The sequence below is a fragment of the Ictidomys tridecemlineatus genome, chromosome 5 (assembly GCF_052094955.1).
Source record: "Ictidomys tridecemlineatus isolate mIctTri1 chromosome 5, mIctTri1.hap1, whole genome shotgun sequence".
Lineage (NCBI taxonomy): Eukaryota > Metazoa > Chordata > Mammalia > Rodentia > Sciuridae > Ictidomys > Ictidomys tridecemlineatus.
Window position 1 is genome coordinate 116,315,027 of NC_135481.1, and position 22,895 is coordinate 116,337,921.

Genomic DNA, 22,895 nt, shown 5'->3' on the forward strand with positions numbered 1-22,895 from the left:
TTCTCTGTTCCTGGGTCTTCAGGTGGCCTGCCTCTGTGTGGGTCTGTGTCCCATTCTCCTCTTGTTCCCCCATCCCCAGGGGTGGGAACTGAACAAGGGGCTCCTGCGTGCTAGGCAGTTGTGCCGCCATGGAGCAACCTTGGCTCCCTACGATTCTCCTGCCCCTGTGCCACTGGGTAGCTACCACTGGGCCCTTGCTCAAAGGTACCCTGTGAGCAGTTGGTAGGTTTCTGCAGATCAGGGAGCACGCGCCCTCCTTTGCCACGCAATCTCATCTGCCCTGCGTTACGGAGGAGGACCCTGATCTTCGAGATCATACAGCTGATTTCGAATCCTGGCTCCACTCCTTATTAGCTGTATCTCTTTGGGTCCGTGGCCTAAGTTCTCCGAGACTCAATTTCCTCGCCTGTAAAATGGGCCAGTAAAGTGCCTTACCTAGAAGTGTTGCCAGAAGATCCAGTGAGCTACGACCCCGCACTTAGGACCACGCCTGGCACATGGTAACAGCGAAAATGTATTATCTGTTATCACTTAAAAGTATTTTGTTAGAGTTTATTGGCAGGGAAAGGACCTAGCTGCAGCGTGGTAGTGGTGATGGTGATGTGTGGAAAAGAGAAAAATGCATTTTCTACGCCGTAGCTATATTTGGCAACAAGTCTCTCCGATTCTCTTGTAATAAAAGGACTTTGTTTTGCTCAGAGCCCCTTTGAGTCTCACAATAATGCTTATATATAGTGCCTTTTGTCCCGGAATCTTGGAGCAGCCCTGAAATCAAAACATGACAAGAGCTGGATAGTTGCAAAAATAAAAGCAACCATTTGCTTTTGTTTTTGAAAGAGCTCTCCTTCCTTTCCCAGTTTGCAACTTGGCAGCTGGATATGAACACGTATGTATATTAGACTTGAGTCTGTGTCTAGCCACCGACGACAATAAATGATGACAGCTGCTTGCAGGGTGGCTCCTGGAGATGGAGTGGTGTGAGAAGCACACCCTGTGAAGTGCAGGAGGACAAGAAGGGAGCAGAGTGTCTTTCATGAGTGACTTCCAAGAGCCACGATTTAAAAGTGTATCTCATGGAATCCCAACAGCTACTCTCATTCACAGATGAGAGGGGGCCTCAGCAAGGTGTATAATTTATACAGGATCACACAGCAATTAGGGTTCCAGACCCAGGTCTGCCTCATTCCCAAAACCTGCGTCCCATCACGTCACCACATTGCTTCTTTCTCTAAGGACATTGTTTTCACCTTCAAAAAGTGTGAAGCAGGATAAGGGAGGCAAGGTTCCATTGGAGTTTGGGAGCACCAGATACAACGTGGGAAGTGGAAATGAAGTGGGGGCAGAGGATCTGGAGAGAGTTTCTGTTTTAGCAAGCGCCAGGTATCCTAGGACTTCATCAAATCTAAAGCTTCATCAAGTGTCAAAAGTCCCATTATTTTGTGTGCTACTAATAAAGAAGCTATAAAACCACTGCCAATTATCATCAGCAATGGATTGCAAGACTTATCCTGATATTGGAGAGATTTAAATGTGAAAAGCCTCCGTCTTAGAAGTGATGAGAGATTGCATTTATCTGGGTCCGCTTCTTTCTGTATCAGACAGTCAAAGGTTAGTGCAGGACACAGTAACCACAGCAGGTATTTTAAGCTCGAAGGGATTTAATACAGGGGCTTAATCACTGAAGGGCAGGGCTAGCCAGCAGACGCTAGCTAGAACACTGCAGCACCGCACAGAGTCCCGGGGCCTCCACTTAGCTCTGACCTTGTCACATTTTCCAGCATCAACAGTTGTGATTGACATCCAGCTGCATTTACAGCAGACAGTCGATATTCTGGTCACTAGTCGTGTGACCTTGAGCCGATCAGTTCATTGCTCCGGAGCTTGGTCTCTTTCTCTGGACACCAGGGTTGTATTACCTATCTTGCAGGGTTACTGAGACAGTTTTCTAAGAATGTGTTAAGTTCTCATAAAAATCTTAGTTACTAGAATTTGTGGACATACCTGGCTTTCCCACAGGATTATACATGGGTCAGGACACCACCCCTGTCACATGGTAAGTGCTTAAAAACAAGGGGGCTGGGTCAGTAGCAGCCAGGGACCCCTGAACTCATCGGTTCCTCACTCCTCTCTCATTTCCTCCCTCCCTCGGATTCTTGTTGAGCTGCAAGGACACCTTAATGCCTTCGCCCTAGATAGATCAAAGCTCTTCTCAGTTTGAGGAAGCAACTGTTCCCATTCTACAGATGAAAACGAGGACAAGGACTCTCGAACTGACTCCAAGGTGGAGCCCCGCCAGCTGGGCAGCCTGCCAGGGTGTGCTGCTTCCTAACCACTCTCTTGCCTGTTTGAACTTCAGGGATTGAGTTTCTGCCCCGGGGTAAGCATACCAACCCCCAGGCGCTTTCCCTGCGTGTCTTGTACATTGTGTACTTCTCCGAGCCAGCCTGCTGGGGCTGTCAGGGTGGCAGGGCTCCCACCCTTCTGGGCCTGACCGTGTGGCAGATCAATGCAGATTCCACAGATGGATCTTAAGCTCGGTCTGCCTTTGCTGGGCAGCTGGAAGACTGTTATTTACGGAGCCTGGCCCACTTCTGAGTTGCTCTGATCATCTTTGGTGACTTCTTAACCAGGACTCCCACTATCCATCTCTGCCAGAGTTCTCTACAAGTCTCCACCACTGTGCTGAAATGGTTCATCTAGAAGAACTGTCCTCACGCAGCACATGAAGCTGGGTGTAAAGGGGCTGTGAAAAACACACTTAGAAGGTGAAGCGGAGGACCTGGAATTATTTAAATTCTTTGAGACATTTTCTTCCTTCCAGGAATTGGGGAGATAATGCATGTGAAAAAATACAGCACCTAACAGGTAGCATGGCCTCCTTAAATACTTGTTAAACCAGTATCCCTAGGTTAGTCCAATCCCCAGCTTGCAGGAGGTGCTGAGTCTGACTGTCCAGGTATTTATGAACACATGGCAGGATTGTACTCATGTCCCTTCTTCTCTGGTTCAATTCTCAATTCCAAAAGCCCAACCCACAGAGCATCCTGACTGGTCAATCTTCTGCATAACCTTGACCTTGATATGAAGCTATCAACACTTAACAAAGTGCTGTCTGCAGCATTTCAGACACACTTCCTCTGCAAAAGCAGTTCGGACTGGGGTCCTGTGGGCTCTGCCCTGATAGGAGGTCTCTGCATGTGTGGGTGGTGTTGGAGGTGTTGGCAACTACCTTGAAATGTGCTGTGTTTAAGAAGCGTTGAACAGTAAGCCATCCTACTGAGGTGCCAGAGCCATGAGCTCCAGAATAAATACAGTCTATTCTCACCTTGGAACACTTCACTCACTGTGGTTGATTTAATTGTGCTTTAAGGCCAGCCAATTGTTAACCCAGTGTGGAAGGAAGGACCTTTCTTCTGCAGGTCTACAGTGAGGTTCAGGAAACATGGTCACACTGTAACAGATAAATCCTATTCCAAGTCTTCTTAGCCTGTGTGTGTGTGTGTGTGTGTGTGTGTGTGTGTGTGTGTGTGTGTGTGTCTATGCGCACAGAGTGTCTTTCACTGAATGGATTCTGGCCACAGAGTCTTGCTGGGGGATTCCACACTCATGAGATGTGTGAATCTTGAGACCTCTTTGCTGACAAATATTCATCGAGTGCCCTCCTTCTGCATGTGTTTCTGTCAGGGTCTCAGTAGAAAGCAGATGACACATTTGAAATAGGATCATTTAAACAGGGTTTATTTGTAATAAGACTGTTTAAAGAGGTGTGGGGTGGGAACCAGGAGGATGCAGTGATGACTGTGGCTCAGCAAGTCATGGTGTCACCACCTCCAGATCTGAAGCTCAAAGGGAGGGCTGATCCTGCAAACTGGAGGTGGGGCAGGCAGAAAGCAGTGACCTTTGGCTAAGACCAACTGGAGGCGCCTGGGACAGAGGAAACCAGGGGGAACTGATTAACCAACCCTTAGCTTTTCTTCCAGTCCTCTGTGGGGTTCCCCACTGGCTGAACACAACAGAAGCCAGGGAGCACAGGAATCTTGAAGTGGTTTGTAGGGAGTAGCCTCCGTGGGCAGAGGGCAGGATGGGAAGAATCTGGTGAGGCCAGGTATCTAGAGGGGCAAATGTTAAGACATCAGTGCGATGCTGCACTGTCCAATGGAAAGTCTTTACAGGTTTTGTGGGGACTGAAGCTCATGCAATTTTAAGAAAATCATACCAAAAAAAAATCTCCAAAGTGATGTATAAACACAGTTAAGGTTCTTCCCAGGGCTTTGAAACATATCATGAAAGAGAGGTCCTGACACTCATGCTTCATTGTAAATCTCCCTTTGTGTATGGTCTTGTGATTTTGACCTAGAACAGCACCCCAGTCTGCAAAAAGCTTGTGTGGATATGCAGACTTAGAAAAGTGATTATAAATACAAGGCAAACTTGTACAAGGAAATTACATCTGAAATTTTGCAAAGGATTAGGTATACACTGAAACAGACTTTGAAAGACAGAATTTAGACACCAGGCAACAGGTGAGCAGAATAATAATAGTAAGGCCCTCTCAAATTTATTGAGCACCAAGTGCAAACTATTGCCTATACATTGTCTCATTTAATCCTGACAAAAACAGGAAGCCAAGGCTCACAGAGGTTAAGTAACTTCCCTTAGATTGCAAAGCTCTAAAATGGAAGAGCTAGAATTTGAACTGCATGTGGTTTCTTCCATAGACAGGCAAAGGCAAATTCGAGTGTTCAGGACACTCAGCCAATGGGGACATAGGTCTTCTTTTTCATCCTATGCTCAGTCAATACACTCAATAACTCTGAACACCAGCCACATGTACTTTGGTTCCTACCAGCGATAGTTCAGTGTGTGTGTTCAGAAGGTCGGAGTCAGAAACTGTGAACCACACTTCCCAGAAGCCCTAGGGGCCGGAGGGACGGCGCCCTGCTTTGCCGCCAAGACTCCAATTCCCAGCATGCAGCGGGCGCGCGGACCACAGCTCCCGGCATGCAAGGGAGACGGGGAAAACACCGCCCCACCCCCGTCCCGCCGCGTACCGCTCGCCCCGCCTCCTCCGTCGCTCAGAGCCAATGGGAAGGCTCCGTACTGCCGGGTGTAGAGGGGCCGGCGTCGCCGCCGAGTTGCGAGTCGGCGACAGCGGCGGGAAGTTCGTACTGGGCCGAAGGCGACGGGTCTGCGGCTCGGGGTAGGGAGGCCGCGGACGGTGCGGTCCTAGGGTTCGCGCGCCGAGCCGGGGCCCGGAGGCGGGCCGCCGGGCTGGGGCGGCGAGGGCATCGGCGGCCGCCTCAGCCAGCACCGGCGTTCGCGCCTTCCTGGCCTCCCTCGCGGCCGCCAGCGCCCGGGGCACACTCAGCCCTGCACGGCCGCCGGGCCGGGCGACGGTGAACCCGGCCCCGTGTGCGCGATGGTGCCGCGTCCCCCCAGGCGGGCCAGGCCGCGGCCGGGTCTGGAGGGGAACGGGACGGCCGCGCTGCGCCGGCGTGCGCGTTCGTAGGGGCCTTCCCGGTCCAGGCCGAGGCCGCCGCTTCAGCTCGGCTTCCTGCCGCGCGGGGCTGAGCCCGCGCCGGCGCCCGCGGTTTTTACGATCGTCCTGACGCATCCCCCTCGGGTCTCTAGTTGACAGGGCGCCACCCTTTACTGACGTTCCAGGGCCGCACGTCGTTTTCCCCACTAAGTAGTTCGGGACAGACAGTCGCAGTGACAGAGACGCTAGTTTGAGGCCACCCATTCTTTTTTTTTTTTTTTTTTTTAACCCCTTTTAACATCTTTTCTTTCAAATCACCCGTTTTTCTGGACTCTTCACCCGCGGCGGCGGTGGGGAGGGTGGTGTCCCATTTCCATTTTATGGAACAACTTGGAAATACCAGTTTTGCTCCTGGGAGAATCGTGGGATTAAATTTAGGGGACTGTTGAAGAGCCTCATTAATTATGTGTTTCAGTTTTTTTTTTTTTGGACTGGATTTGTCCATCTGTTGAGTCTGAAATTAAAAAAAAAAAAGACTGAAAAACGTTGAAGGGCAGCATTTATTTTTAAGAGTTCAGAATAAAGGCATCGTGCTGTTTATGACATGCTGAGCATATCTACAATTTTAAAATGATTTCAGAAGCAAGAGATTTTTAATTTTAATTTTTTGTAGTTGTAGATGGACAGAATACCTTTATTTTATTTGTTGTGCTAAGGATCGAACCTAACCATTCTGCCACCGCGCCAGCCCCAAGAGTTCTTTACATAGTCATTTTATGCGGATTATGTTTTGCTATTCAAAATGATATGTACTAACTGGAATTAAATTTATGGATAGATAAGATTGTGTTTGTCTGCTACCTATGTTGTAGAAGGGAATGTAACTTAAGTACTCTGTCATTTAATAATAGCTTTTCTCGGTTGTGTTGATGCTACCACAGATGGTATTTGTGCATCTTAGCATCGCTGATCAGATACAGTAGCAGAAGTAGAATTTAATAACAATAAGCTTGTGTTAGGCATTACTGTCAATTTAGTACAGTACCAGTATACAGTACAAATATCAGTTTTGTAGTGTAATGCCTTCTTGTTATGCTCAGTGCTGCAGAAATTATGAGAGGATATTTGTTAAACAAATGAGATAATGGAGTAATGTGTTAAGCATGGAGCCTGGCATATACTAAGTTAGTAAGTGCCCAGGAAATGGTTATATGGGAAGCTTATGCTAAGTTTTATTCCAGTATGCGAATGTATATTTTAAAAATAACAGTAATGCATTCAAAATGTTGACAGACCCTAAAATTAAATTTCTTAAAGGAAACAGGCCAACTTTTTTTTTTTTTTAAAGTTTAGAACTAATGTGAAATAGTAATAAAGTAACTGTCCCAGATGTCTAGGAAAGGAGAAGCAAGATTTTAATTTTGACAACTTTTTTTCCCTTTAAAGCATCCCTAATAAGATATACTATGAATAGGATTTTGATTAGAAAAATAAAACTTTAAAATGTCTTTTATTTGAAAAAATAAAAATTTGGAAATGCAGCAAAGCTTTGAAATTTACCTTACATCAAATGAAAAAAGGATGACTCCTGAATTTATGCAAATGTGCAAATGCTCTTATCTGCACATATCAGGCAGTGAGCCTTATGGGAATTAAATGCTGCTTCTTTGTGTGAGTGAGCGAGGCTTTCCTGAAAATTGGTCTTGATGGATTCTGAAAATGATTGGTAACTGAATAGGACTGGAGAATATTCTTCAGACTGGTTGGATGTTTTGTATACTTGCTGAGGTTATTTTTCAGAGTGAGAAAAAAGTGGATTCATTTATTCACTAGAGATCACTTGCCTACCATTTACCAGGAATTGCGTTAGGTGCAAAGTCTATTCTTGTCCTGTTTTGTTGAAGCAAATTTTCTTTGTTTTAAATTAATGTAGACTGTTCTTTTTGACTTTAGTTATTTAACTTCTGGCATACAATCAGCTGGTGAATGTATAAGGCACATTTGAAAAACTACAGTATTGGTGAAATGTAGAAAATGTGGAATTTTTATAGGAATGCAAGAATAAGTTAGAAAGGTTATAAATGCCTCACAAAGCATTTTGCTAGGTGCTAACCAATATGTATTTGTACTCTATATTTGGCCTTTTCAACCAAAGTTTCTGTGACTCTTCCTACTTGCCATTATAAGGAGGTGAAGAAGGTTATGCCATTGGATCCTGACCCACCTTGACTCCTGAATGATGATTTAAGTGCTCCATATTCTGAGGTTGATGTTTTGAAGTAATTTCATGTGCTTTCTCAATTACTCTTGCTTCATCTCTCCCAATGTTGGTTCAAATCTTTGTGCTCAAAACTATACACATCCTTGTTCTGGATGACATACAGGCAGCATTAAAAAAAATTTCTATAGAGGTATGTAGTATCTTCCCCAGTTATACTAATATTAGGTTTTTAATATTCATCACTAAGTACAGATGGCAAGAAACTACTTTTACTAACATTCGTCAGTAAATTTGTTAAGAATTTTATTACTCATAGCATCTTTTTGTCAACTTTGAAAAAAATTTTTTTTGTGAACGATATTTTTTATTTAGTGTTCAGGTAAGTATAGTCATGACTCACTACACAACAGAGACATGATTTGAGAAATGAGAAATATATCGTTTAGTGATGTGTGAATATTGTAGTATTGATACAAACTGACTGCTACCACGTCACTTTTTTAAAAAAATATCTATTTTTTAGTTGTACACAATACCTTTATTTTATTTATTTTTATGTGGTGCTGAGGATTGAACCCAGGGCCTTACATTTGCTAGGTGAGTGCTCTACCGTTGAGCCTTAACCCCAGCCCAAGCAGTCTTATGGGACTGCTTCATTTGTGTAATCCATTGACAGAAATGTCACTGTGTGGCACATGACTGTCCATGGATTTTGATGAGTCCTTGAAATAACTCCTATCTCTCAGTGGGTTTAACCCTAAAGAATGAGAACCAATGTTCTCGGATTTCAAAATTAAGATAAACATTCTTTACACTGGCATATTTTGGGATGATCATTAAACATATTTTAGGCTGGGCCTGGTGGCACTTGCCTGTAATCCCAGTGGCTCAAGAGGTCGAGGAAGGAGGATTGTGATTTCAAAGCCAGCCTCAGTAACTAGCAAGCCCTAAGCCACTCAGTGAGACCCTGTCTCAAAATAAAATACAAAAAAAGGGCCAGGAATTTGGCTCAGTGGTTAAGTGCCCCTGGGTTCAATCCCCAGTACCAAACAAACAAACATAAAAACCCCAACAAAAACATACACTAAAATGTTTACCAGTAAGTTGTACATTAAGTGTGAAGATATAATTGAATTGCAAAGTAATTAGTTTGAGATTCAAGAATGTTATATGTATTTAAAGTAAATATACTTAACATTGGAAGGAAACATTCATCTTAATACAACTCAGTATCAGGAACATAATGGTTGCACAAAGAGCTAAAAATAAGAATTGAAAAATTATTAGGACTGAGGACAGTACCATCCTATTATAAGACCTTTTTTGAAGTCTTATAATTTTTTTTTTGTGCTAATTTTCTCCTTGTGGACTGCCAGTGTACCTACTGTTTGCATGTGAGCCACTATGTCTGTGCTAGACTTAGCTCCTTGTTTTAAGAACCCAGACTGCATTATATAATTGTTAGTTTTATCTCATAGCCAAGATAACTACACTGTATTTCAGGTTTTTTTTTTTTCTCAAATTGTTTACCATGTGTCAGCGGAACTCATATGTGTGTCATCTTTTGATGATTATATATTAATGCATTGGGATCACATTTCACAATACTAAGTACTAGAAAGTGCTGTTGAAGTTTTAGTCTTCATAAACTGGAAGAAGAATGTTTACTGTTTCTACTATGGGCTTACATGTACTTCACCTTTTTTTTTTTTTTGCAGTTTGCTGTATGACCATAGCTATCAATGTACAGATTATTATAATTATAAATTTTATACAAATATCATAAATTGTAAATTACCTGTAGAGGTCTTAAAAAGTATCGGAACCAGAAAAAAATTTTAAAAAATTTCTGTTTTAAAAATTTTAAGGTTATAAAATTTAGGAGACGATCTAGTTTTTTTTAGGCTTATGGAAAAAATGTTAGAAATCATGACTATTATATTACCTCTCATGTGTAACATGGGAATGTAAATGTATAGGTATAGTCATTCTTGAAATTAGATTGGCAGTTACTCAAAAAGTTAGGCATACTTTTAACATATGACCTAGCAAGTGTACTGCTGGGCATTTATCTGGAAAAATTAAAAACTTGTGTTTATACAAAAACTTCATACTAGCCCCAAACCAGCAACAGCCCACATATTCTTCTCTGGGTGAATAGTTAAATAAAATGCGGCATAACCCTAATAGCAGAACAATACTCATCAACAAAAGTAAATGATCTCTTGATAGATGCACCACAATTTGGATGGATTTTATGGGCTTGCAGGAAAAAAGTGGAAAAAGTGAAATAAAAACAATCTTCAAAAGATCTATGATTATATGATTCCTCAGCAGAATGGAATGAGTGCAAAGCCAATAATCAACCAGAAGATAAAGGAGAAGAGAGGGGTTTCTTTCTTTCTTTCTTTCTTTTTTTTTTTTTTTTTTTGTGGTGTTGGAGATTGGACCCAAGGCCTTGTGCATGCAAGGCAAGCACTCTACCAGCTGAACTATATCCCCAGTCTGGGTTTATTTCTTGTAGCAAGTAAGGTGAGCAGTGGAGTTTGTGTGCAAATTAATGTTCTCTCAGAACAAAGAAAGCCAGATGTTTTTATTGGGGAAACTTACTCATATAGGGAAGATTCATCCTTAAATACAGAGATAAACACATTCCTGTGCATGGGCATTTGGAGGTGGTAATCACATGTCTCTCCCCTCTCCCCCCTCCAAAAAAAAAGAAAATGGTCATAAGGACTTTCTCTGGGCTGAGAAATTGGTATTATAATGAGCAAAGTTGAGGGCACCTAAAATTGAGTCAGTGACTGGGTAAAATTGACTTGTTCCTTGTAAGTTTCTGCAAAGAACCTTAGCTGAAAACAAAAGTAAAAGAACTTTGAAGGTGTATTAATAATCTTTAATGGGGCAGCAGCTGCCACTTCCCATAAGTATAGGAACTAGTTCCTAAAAGTGCCTGCCTCTCCTGGAGGCCAGCAATTCCATTTATATAGCATTTAATGTTATCATTATAAAAATGAAGAACAGGTCAATGTTTATTGAGATGGATTTCTTTGGGATGATAGAAAAGCCTTGTATCCTGATAGTGGTGGTGGTTACATGAATGTATACAGAAGATAAAAGGTCATAGGACTATACACACACATAAAGAATCTAAAAATGCATCTTGGATGAATAGTTTAATTACTCATACTACAGCAAGGTCAGTGTCCTAGATTTCAACACTGTTTTGATAATTGTAATAAGTCCATTATATGACTACCACCTTTCTTATTGAAGGATGTGGGTTGTTTACAGTTTTGGGTGATTACAAATAAAGCATTGTTTGTAATTCTCTGAGCATTTATGTACTGGTTTTTGTGTGAATATAAGTTGTCATTTTTTTAGGATAAATGCCCAGCTGTGCTACTGTTGGGTTGTATGGTAAGTGTATGTTTAATTTAAGGAACTTCCAGACTTTCAGCATAGCTGTGTCATTTTACAGTCCTGTCATCACTGTAATATGAGATCCAGTTTCCTCACATTGATGCCATTGTTTGTTATTGGTTATGTTTTGTTTGTTTGTGTGTGTGTGTGTGTGTGTGTGTGTGTGTGTGTGTGTGTAGTAATCACCAAGACTTTCATTTGCACTTCCCTAATGGCTAATTGTCATGTGTTTATTTGCTATTCATATCTTCTTTGACTGTTCTGTTTAAGTATTTTTCCCATTTTGTAATTGATTTCTTATTGCTGTGTTTAGAACTCTGTATATTTTGTATAACCCTTTGATAAATATTTGATTTGTAAATGTGTTCTTTCAGTCTCTGGCATGTATTTTCATTCTCTTATGGTATCTTTCATAGCACAAAAGTTTTTAAACTTTGATGAAGTTCAGTTTATCAGTATATGGATTGTTTTTGGTGCCATGCATGTCTCAAAACTTTCTGCCTAACCCTAGGTTAGGAAAATGTTCTCTTGTTTTCTTGTGTTTAATCATTTTATGTTTTATTTTTATATCTATGGCCCATTTTGAGTTAATTTTTGCACAGGATATGAGGTTTAGATTTATTTCTTTTACTTTTTGTCTATAGATGTCTAGCTATTCCAGAGACATTTGTTGAAAAGAGTACCTTTTTTCCATTAAACATTTTTTTAAAACCATGATCAAAAAAATTTTTTTTAAACCATGATAAAAAAATATATTGTACACTGAGTACCAAAGTGAAGAAAGGAGGAGATGAATGAGCAATTAAGTAAATGTGAATATAGATTTCTGAAGATATGACATGACATGACTTGAATCTTGAAAAAAATGGGAAGACATTTTAGAGAATAGCATGAGCAAAGAAATGTCCTAGAGAAAATAAGTAAGATCTGACTTGGGGAATCATGTGAATTAAGGGGAGTAGGGAGTTTAAGGAAGGATAATTTGTTTATGCGTAAAGGAATTGGTAGCTAGTTTGAAGAGTTTATAATCAGTTTCATTGGCTGCTACAGAGTTAACTGTATGTTTTTGAGCAGGAAAATGATATGGTACAATTGGTATTTAAGAAAAGTTGTTTTAGGGACATGTATGGCCGTAATACGTTGTTAGGAAGAGTAGGATATAACCATGACTCTTGACTTTGTGTTACAAAGGTCTACCAAAAAGCTAAAAAAGTTATGTCGCTTCAGAATACCCTAAGACACTAGTATGTCCTAGGAGGCTGTGTTAGTCAGCTTTTTATCACTCTGACCTGAAGTAATCAACAAAAGGAGGAAAGGTTTATTTTGGCTGGAAATTTCAGAGGTTTCAATTTATAGTTAGCCCTGTTACTTTTGGGCCTGTGGTGAGACAGTATATATATATCATGGAGGGAGTGTATGGTGGAGAAAGCTGCTCACCTCGTGGCTTTCAGGAAGCAGAGGTAGGGTACCAGTATTTCCTTCATAGGTGCAAGGAAATGACCTAATATCCTTTTACTAGACTACTTTCTAAAGCTTCACCACATCCCAGTAGCACCACACTGTGTGATCAAAGCTCCCTATTTTAATACAAGGATCTTTGGTGTTCTTATCCAAACTTATAGCAAAGGGTAATTTAATGGTGTGTTTTAGACTTTTGCCCCTTCTTCAGTGATGGACACTGAGAATTCTGCTGGACTTCATTATCAATGCTACTTTTAGTAAGTTGTATATATGTGAAGAAGAGTAGTTTCAGCTAACTTATTGTTGATGTGGATGACATTTTTTTGTCAAGTCTGAAAAGGGTTCAGGAGTTGAGCAGCTGAAATGATAAGAAACAGTTGATAAATTGGTCCAATGAGAATTTTTGGAATAAGATTTATTTATTATGGCAAAGAAGAAACTCAGGGGTTCTTTAATCAGTATGTCCTGATACTTTCATGAAGAACTATTCAGAGAATGATGATGACCAGCTGTTCTTCAAAAATCACTGAGGAATGAATGGCTAAAATTGCAGTACTAGGGTATAAGTCTTAGGGAAGAATTTCCAGACAGGAAAGAAATTAGATACATAATGCCAGTGATCCAAAAGGACTTTAAGATAGAATAGTAACCTAGATGTGGTTTAGGAACATTCTGCTTTCAGTGAAAGGGACCTGATAGTATTAATAGTTTTGCCCTTGAGTCTCAGTGTTTTAATTTGTGACTTAAAATACTTGGTTTTTGTTTTCTTATCATCTGTTTTAGTTCTTGATTTCTTTTCTCATATAAGTTGTACTTCCATCCCCATTGCCCCCACTTCATCTGTGGAAATTTCATGTGTTTTCTGCTTTCTTTTAGGCATTTAGAAGATTACCTTGGGGCTGGGGTTGTAGCTCAGTGGTAGAGCCCTTGCTTTGTATGCATGAGGCCCTGGTTCCATCCTCAGCGCCACATAAAAATAAATAAAGATATATTTTAAAAAAAGACATTCCATTTAAAAAATAACCAGCTAACAAATGAAACTTATATAATGTCAAACAAACTACTAGAAATGAATGCATTTTTACTTTTTTGTTTAGATCATGGAAAAATAGCATCCATTTAAAGACAGTAATTTGGTGAGCAAAGGGCTTTCCTGTGTAAAAGGTTATGATGATTTACATTCGGGTGATATGAAAAGCTTTATTGTGACAACTCAGTTGAGTTTCAAAAATACCTTTTTGCTTAACTTCCTTAGTCTGACTCTTTTCTATTGGTCCAGATCTCTTTTCTATTTAAATGTTGAGGTTGATCAAGAATATTTCGTTTGTGATTGCAGCCCTTCAGTATTATCAGACAGAGTTGTTTTTCTTTTTTTCCCCCCTATGAAGAGCAGGCTCTTACAGTGCTATGCAAGCTGCCCATTTAAAACTATCATTGCTTGGCACCTATGCCCTAGTGACAGTTTGACCAACATGTGAGCAGGCACACTGCCATCCTGACAGATGGGCGTGAGTATAGGCAGCCAAGAAACCATGTATCTGCATCTAGTGTATTTGTTAAGGGCAGGATTCCCAGTCGGGGATGTTCAAACGTCTGTCCATCCTGAGCTTTCACGCCTATGGATAAAGGGATGTCATCATTAATCCCAGCTCTGACTGAGATTCCATGAGTATATAGAGCTTCTTGGCTCTTATAGAAGTAGGCAATTGGGGACAATCAGGATAATTGTTCTCTCCTTCATCAGAGGACTACTTCAGATAATCCTATTTTTCCTAGCCAACTAGGTTTGCAATGAGTATAAACCTGTTTAGACTTTGTCCAGATACTTCTGTAATATATTTTCTTTTCTGGAGTGTGAAAGCTTTGAAAGTAACTTAATTTTTATGCCTTGTGTTGTGATATGTGTAATTGGAATCAGGTAGATTAGAGCTCATTTATTGACTGCTATGTGACATTAGGGTAGTCTAGCTTAACATCAAATCAAGGTAAAATAATATGTATTTTATAAAGTTGTGAGAATTAGCTATGAAGTATGTAGAGGAAGACCTTGGTGTAATGTTTGACCTACAGTAAATGTCACCATCATTATTATCACCTTAACATACCTGAAGGTGATTTTCTGTAGCTCCGGAGTTATGCAGAACAATGTCTTTTTGTGACTTGTTCTCTCCATCCTTGAAAATCATTTATTGGACATCATCTAGAGATTGGCTGGTATATTTATATACAATGACAGAGAACTCCAGTGAAGGAAACTTACTACATGTAGGGCAGAGTTTTTCAACCCTTAAACAGTTGACATTTTAGAGGTGTTGTTCTTTGTTGTTGGGGATTGTTTGCATTGTAGAATGTCTAGTGGCCAGGGGACAGAGTCATCCCTAGTTGAGAACCCTTGCTCTAGAGACAGCCTATCTTTCTTTATTAAAGTTTTGATAGATTTTTGATAAAGTTCTTATCGTCAAATCTTATTCTTTCTACTCTCTTCTGTCTCTTAGAAACACATATAACAAGCTGAATCCCCCTCCATGTAACATCCTTTTGAATATGTGAAAAGTCATCAAGTGTTCTCAATCTTTCTGAGGTGAAACATCTTCAGTTCATTAGCTATTCCTTACATGACATGGTTTTATGTTGGTTCACCACACTGGTGGCTTTCTATATTTTAAAATTCCATTTTTTTTTTAAAGAGAGAGAGAGAGGGATAGAAGAAAGAGAGAATTTTTTAAATATTTATTTTTTAGTTTTCTGTGGACACAACATATTTATTTTATTTTTATGTGTTGCTGAGGATCGAACCCAGCACCCCGTGCATGCCAGGCAAGTGCGTTACCGCTTGAGCCACATCCCTAGCCCTAAAATTCCATTTTTAAGTTATAGTGCTTAGAATTGAGAACAGTACTCCATGCATGACTTGATATTAAAAAAAACGGAGTTGCATCTCTTATTCTAGATATTGCACTTTTCTTCGGTTACTCTGGGGAAAATATTGCCTTCCTTTTTCTACATATTGTATTTTTATTAATATCAGCTACATTATTTGGATGACCATACCATATATTGAGCCTAGACTTGAATAAAACCTGACTAAGATGTCTCTTCATCCTGCTGTTCTGCATTAGTTTTAGGTCACAGGCATGGGAGCTTATATTTATGATCTTATATTATTTTTAATGGATTTGGCTAATTTCAGTTTTTCTTTGGGGAAGGTTACTGGGGATTATACTCAGTGACAGTCAATCACTGAGCCACAACCCCAGCCCTATTTTGTATTTTATTTAGAGATAGTGTCTCACTGAATTGCTTAGTGCCTTGCTTTTGCTGAGGCTGGCTTTGAATTTTTAATCCTCTTGCCTCAGTCTCCTGAGCCACTGGGATTACAGGCGTACACCACTGTGCCGGGCCTAACTCAACTTTTTAAGATATTTTGGAATTCTGGTTCCTGATCAAATTAGAAATTTGTAGCTTAAAAGAACAAGTATGTGATGATGTCATCAGCTGAGTTTGGAATTATGGAAGTTGTACCAGCTGAGATTGGAATTATGGGGGATAAAAGAATATCCACATGTTTAGGTGTGCAGATTGAAAAGAGAATTGAGGAGAGAAGCCTGGTTGGGAAGTCCTGAAATTAAAAAGGCAACTGGACAGAGAGGAGGCAATGTAGGTCACCAAGAAGGGGTGGTCATAGAGGTAGTATGAAAATGAGAGGAGTATCTTGGAATGACTTGGATTAAGGACTGGTAGATAGTGAAATACAAAATGAACAGGACATGATTGTTGCTTTTCGCTCCTGTATTTATTTGCCACAATTGTGTAACTTTTGAGTTAATGACAGTACCTAGTCTCCGTGCCTGGAGGCTTGGAGTCATTCTTCATTTCTTCCTCACACATTTGCATCTATTTGATTACCAGATTCTTCTGATTAAAACATTTTTTGAAATATAACAAAAAATGCAAACTCAACACTATAATAACCACTACCCAGATCAAAATATTGATTATTCTAGCACCCAGACACCTCTTTTGTGCTCCTTTCCAGTGCAACTTCCACCAAGGTAACCACTGTTCTGACTTCTTAACTATAGATTACTTTTGTCTGGTTCTGAACTCATGTAAATGGGGTAATATATACTTTGTCCTAATCTTGCAAGATTCCTACCATTCATTGTTCTGTCTGAGATTTACCCATGTTATTTTTGTAGTCAGTTCATCAGTTACTGCCAAACACACTAACTTTTGTTACTGATTACTGCATGACATACCACTCCAAATTTAGTGGTGTAAAAAACATTTTGTCATGAATTCTTGGCAGGGATGGCTTGTCATTGCTCTACAATGGTTGGGGTCTAGAATGAGTTAGAGGCTCCATCACTCCTGTTTCTAGTATCTTGACTGGGATGTCTTGAAGACCAGGATCATCCAGGTTTGTTGACTGGAGTAACCTTCATGGGGGCCATGAGGCCATGCTTTTCACAGCATTTTGGCTGAGTTCCCAGAGATATCTTCCTGATGATTTGGCTTCAGAGTCATAAGGTCACTTGTGTCACACTCTTGATTGAAATAGACACAGCCTGCCTGGATTCAAGGAAAGAGAACATAGACTGCCCAGCATTAGGAAGTTGTACCAAAGAATTTGTGGCTATTTTTTAAAACCACCACAAATTATATACCACGATTTTTCCATTCTATTGCAGATAGATATTGAAATAGTTAATACTTGGATAATTATGAATAATTCTACTTAATAGTTTTGGTAACCTTTTTAAAGTAATTATAGTATGTTGATGTCTTTGGTACACATATTAGTTTTAGTTGGGTGTATATCTAGGAGTAGAACAGCTGATCATAGTGTATGCTGTAATATCTTTTGCTTTAGTAGACACTGATAGATATTGCCAGTTTTCCCAAGTGGTTGTACCAGTTTATATTCCTCCCAACATAAAGAATTTCAGTTGCTCTTAAGCCTCGCCTCTACTTGAAACTGTCAGCTAAGCAATTTTAAAAACCCTTTTAAAACCATATTAACAGTTGTATAGAAGATCTCAGTGTGATTTTCATTAACATTTCCTCATGATTTATGATTTGAGCACCTTGTTTCATGTATTTGTTAGCCATTTATATTTCCACTGTTGAAAAGTATTCAGCTTTTGCTCACCCCCCCACCTTTTTAAACAATTCAGGTTTTCTGTCCTTTTTCATATCAAAATGTTAGACTTTATGTACATTCTGAATACAATCTTTTGTTGAATATGTGAATTCTAAAGCCCTCTTTTATGTGGCTTACCGTTTTACTCTTGTAATGTGTTTATGATGAACTGAAATTCTATATTTTAATTGATTTCTATTAATCTTTTCCTTTATGGTTAGTGCTTTTAGTGTTCCACTTAAGTTTTTGCTACCTCATGGTTATGAAAATATTCACTTGTTTCTAGATGCTTTATATTTTGTCTTTCACTTTTAGGTGTAAGTTTCTAGGAATTCTAGAATTGACTTTGGTGTAAAGTAGGGGTCAGGATTTTTTTTTTTTTTTTTCTTTCTTTTTAATTGACACACTTAATCTGTACAAGTGTAGCAGGTTGCATTGGGCCAGGTGGACACAGCCTGGGAGTTAGGATTCTTTTATTTTCAGCTTTCAGTTACCTTTATTGAGCCTTCTGAATTTGGGTATGTTATTAAATCCCTCTGGCCTCAGCTTCATCTGTAAATTGAAGAATTTGGATGGAATGTTTTCTGATTTCACTCTGACTTGGATTTGCTAGATCATTGTACCTAGTTTTGCAGTATTATTGAGACTTGTTAGAATCTTGTATCTGAATTCTATTTTCTAATGTATTTATGATATTTCTCAGGTTTATATTATCTTGGTATGAATATGCATCCATATCTTAGTGGCTTATGAAGGACATGTTGACTAATCTCTGTTCAGGCATCTTCTTTTCATCTTACTGGCACACGTACTCTTGTCCTTTGTTAGGAGGAGCTCATCATTCTGTGTTAGCAATTTATGAATGAGGACACCAGTTTCATTTTTGAAAGTCATCTGTACATGCTATTCATTTTATTTTTTTGTTTCCTTTAGTTTCTTATTTGAACTTATAAGAATCATAGACGAAATGTGGAGTTCATGAATAAGCAGAAGTCATTCATGATCAATGAGCTCTAATCTTGACAAATTCTCTCTCCCATCTTTAATATTTGCTCCTGGAAAGTGGCATTCCTTATAAATTTCTGTATCAGGTTTGCATGCTAGGTCCTTGAGAAGGGTAAATCAGGAGCCAGATGAATAACAGAAAATCTATCATTTGCTGCTGCTTTTGTGTTCTTAGCATCCTGCTTTGTGGTGACTTCTTACTTTCTTTCAATAGGTCTAGATTGGTTTCCAAAGAATGGTACTACTTAATGTAGCTGGTGTTCCTTCCTTTGTTATTCTTGATATTACATTTTTCCTTTCATTGACTTAAAAAAAAGAGATGTAACTCACATATCATACAATTTATTTATTAAAGAGTTTCAGTTCAGTGGTTTTTAGTATCTTGTGATCACTATAATGAAATTCAGAATATTTTCATCAGTGCTAAAAGAAACCCCTACCCATTAGCAGTCACCATCCATTTATCCCTGTTTACATTCCTAAGAATCCACTTTCTGATTTTTATCTATAAATTTATCCTGGAAATTTTTCTTATAATTGGAATTATACACTTTGTGATCCTTTATGGTTGGCTTCTTTAACTTAACATATTCTTAAGATTATTCATGTTCTATCATATATTGGGACTTAATTTCTTTTTTACTGCTGAATAATATTCCATTGTATGGATATATCATATTTTATTTACCCATTCGTCAGTTGAAGGAAAGCTGGGTTGCTTACATTTTTTGGCTATTGTAAATAATGCTGCTATGAACTTTTGAGTACGAATTGTTGTTTAGATGTGTATTCTCATAACTCTGGGTTCAACTTTTGGGAACTAATGAAGTGTTTTTCAAAGTGGGCTGCACCATTTGACATTCTCACTAATAATGTGTAAAGGATTCTGATCTTTACAGATGCTGCTAATACTTGTTATTTATTGTCTGCCTTTTTGTTTATACCTGGGTATGAAGTAGTATCTCCTGTTTTTGATTTCTGTTTCCCTAGTGACTCATGAGTTTGAATCTTTTTGGTTCTTATTGGCCATTTGCTTATCTCTGTTGGGGAAATGTCTATCCAAATCCTTTTGCCCATTTAAAAATTGAATTATTTTTATTATTGAATTCAACCTTTGATGTTCACTTTGATTTATCTTTAACTCAAAACATTTTTTTCTTTATTTTTTTCTTCTATTGTGTTCAGGGAGTTGTCATTCTATAGTGAGCAGGAGGGTTAAAAGAATTCCCAAACCTTCCATTGGCAACAAATGTGATTGTAGATTATCTTAGATTAGAAAAGTACATCCTTTGTGTTCCTACCAGTTCTAAACTGAACTGTATCTTTCCCTACAAACCGGTAAAATGCCTGGCTTGGACTGTAATCTAAGCTTCTCATTTTACAGGTTAAGAAAAAAGACCTGGAGAAGTTGGGTCTTGTCTGAATTCATAGGAGGTGGACCTGGACCATGACTTTAATTCAGCCCATTCTTAGGAAATATCCGTTTGTTTCTCATCATGTTAGACTCAAGAGATACCAAGGTGAGTAAGACAGGATTCCTGATTTCCAGATTCTGACAAAATATGTCAAAAGAGACTGACAGATATACTGCCAGTGGCAATACAGTGTCTTTAGTGCTGTGAAATACATACAGGGATGTGTATGCTCAGTGCTCTTAACGTGCCCCAGTGCTGAGACTTTTATCTTACTTCTTTTGCATGTAGGCAGATTAGATTGTTGAGTAGTTGATTTTGTCTGGACCATTTAGTAAAAAGTGTTAATAAAAATGCCATCATTCAGATGCTGATATTACAGAAGAAACTGACTTTAGAATCTTCAGGGTTTTGCACTGGAACCAAGAAGATAGTCTCATTAAAGGCACTATTTTTATATATGTAATATTTTCTAACCCCCCTCCCCCATATCCTGCAGTGGTTTATAATATCAAGTTTTTTCAAACTGATTTTGTATACACACACACACACACACACACACACACACACACACACACACACACATCAACATGGAGTGTCTGTTGCCCAATCTGGTCTCAACTTGTGGACTTAAGTGATCCTCCTGCCTTAGCGTTCCTAGTAGCTGGAACTATAGGCATATGCCACCACGCCTGGCTAACCCATTTTAAAAAGCAACTTAAAACATATTTTTGAAGACTTATTTCAGTGATTTATTGCTTTTGTTCTTTTAATCTTTAAAAGTCATACTAATTTTACTTAGTAGAGTTAGGCTGTGAGATATGTGTTTATAATAATGTGAAAATATTTCTGTTTTATTTTTTATACTCTATAGCAATTATAATTTTGGCTGTATTATTAGTAATTAAAGCAAATATTTTACCACCTTAAGACTTTTAGTTTTGCAAATGATCTGTTTACAATATGTGTTTTTTAATTAGGAAAAGGGCATTTTTGCAAAAATTATACTTTGCATACATATATTTTGAACTTTGGCCTTGCTGTTTAGTGGTTGTGAGGCCATGGACAATTATTCAGTTTCCCTTATGGACAGTTTCCTTCTGTGTACAGTCAGTATAATAACGCCTATGTTCTATAGTTACTGTAAAAAATTGAGATAATGTTTAAATTAATGTACAGCCTGCTACATAGATGCCTAACAATAATGTACATTTCATTTATATGTAAGTGTTGTATGTTATAATTAGTGGTTAAATGGTTTCTGGAATAAATTCAGTCATTCATAATTGAGCAAAAATAAATCATTGTATTAACGTAAGAACTTCATGTCGGTGTTCATTTTCAGTTACTGGTCTTTTAGAGATGTATTATTCTTTGAAGAGTACAAGCTGTATTGTTCTTTAAAGACTGACTAGTCTTCACCATCAAAACATTCAGGCATGATCTGTCTGCAAATGAAGGTACTGAGAGTTGTTTTTCTACACAGTTAATTGTAGTGTTACTTGAGGCAATTGGTAGGGCCAACTTGTACTGAACCTGATATTACAGAAGCACTGGCAGATTCCAAACTAAGAACATTGGAAAGCATTACGTTGACATTTTGTTTAATCAAGTTCTTTTAATTATTTATGAAGAATTTTTTAAAAAAATATCTTAATCAAAAAGTTAATACTATGTACCAAAAATAATAAATTTAAAAAGTTTTATAAAAGGGTAAAAAATGAAAAGTGAGCCTCTTACCCCTAAGGCATTGCCTATTACTAATTAATTACATAGGTTTCTAGCAGTCATCCGTGTGTGTGTGTGTGTGTGTGTGTGTGTGTGTGTGTGTGTTTTGTCATGGTTGTGCAACTTTTCCGGGTGCCAGTTATATATATATATATATATATATATATATATATATATATAATTATTTGTAACATGTGAATTAGAGATTTCTTTATTTTTATGTGCATAGGCATATTCAAATACATAGTTTTTTCTTACATTTTTCCCTTAGCAATATATCTTGTAGAGTATTCCATATTGATGTATGTAGATCTACTTCATTTTAAAAATTGCATGATATTCTATTCTGTGGTTATACCATCATTGATTTAATAATTCCCCTGTTGATCTAAGTTAAGGATGTTTCTTGTCTTCTGTTACTGTATACATTGTTGCAGTAAATATCCAGGCAGGCATTCCAGTTTGTGCAGCAGGATAAACCACTAAAAGTGGACTTGGTGAGCTGAAGGGTGAATATGTGTTTTAAATTCTGATAGATAATGCCAAATTGATATGCTTTTTTTTCTCTTTCATACTCTTACTAACCCAGTGTATTTTCTTTCTTTTTTAGAGAGAGAGAGAGAGAGAGAGAGAGAGAGAATTTTTTTTAATATTTATTTTTTAGTTTTCGGTGGACATAGCATCTTTATTTTATTTTTATGTGATGCTGAGGATGGAACCCAGCACCCTGTGCATGCTAGGCGAGCGCGCTGCAGCTTGAGCCACATCCCCAGCCCATCTAGTGCATTTTCTGACTCTTTGAATTTGGCTAATATGTGGCAGAAAAATGTCAGTTTAATAATTTTAATTTGCATTTTATTAATGGATGAAGCTGAGCCAATTTATTTGCAAGCTGTGTTGTTAGTGAAAGAAATCATGGTGTAGGACAAGATGTATCATATTTGACCTGTTTTCTAGGTAGTGGGGGATGCGGATAAATGTCTTTTATTTGATATCTATAAAGAGAAAACAGGAAGTATAAAC

The 22,895-nt window shown here is 38.6% G+C and overlaps 1 protein-coding gene and 1 long non-coding RNA gene across 8 annotated transcripts in view; both read left to right on the plus strand.

Annotated features, from left to right (window-relative positions):
- The first annotated feature begins 1,540 nt into the window (after positions 1–1,540).
- LOC144377575 (uncharacterized) lies at positions 1,541–3,332 on the plus strand. The gene is made up of 2 exons (XR_013438566.1): positions 1,541–2,053; positions 2,244–3,332. It is a non-coding gene; the product is annotated as an uncharacterized LOC144377575 (long non-coding RNA).
- A 1,734-nt stretch (positions 3,333–5,066) lies between these two features.
- Positions 5,067–22,895, plus strand: part of Vrk1 (VRK serine/threonine kinase 1) — an 86,364-nt gene continuing 68,535 nt past the window's right edge. For 4 of the 7 annotated variants that reach the window (XM_040274548.2, XM_005333899.3, XM_040274554.2 and 1 more), the window contains exon 1: positions 5,067–5,200. The gene's annotated coding sequence lies outside the window, so the exon portion shown is untranslated. Of the gene's footprint in view, positions 5,201–20,116; positions 20,253–21,489; positions 21,605–22,895 lie in introns of all 7 variants that reach the window. The other 3 variants (XM_040274552.2, XM_040274551.2, XM_040274550.2) reach the window with 3 other exon arrangements.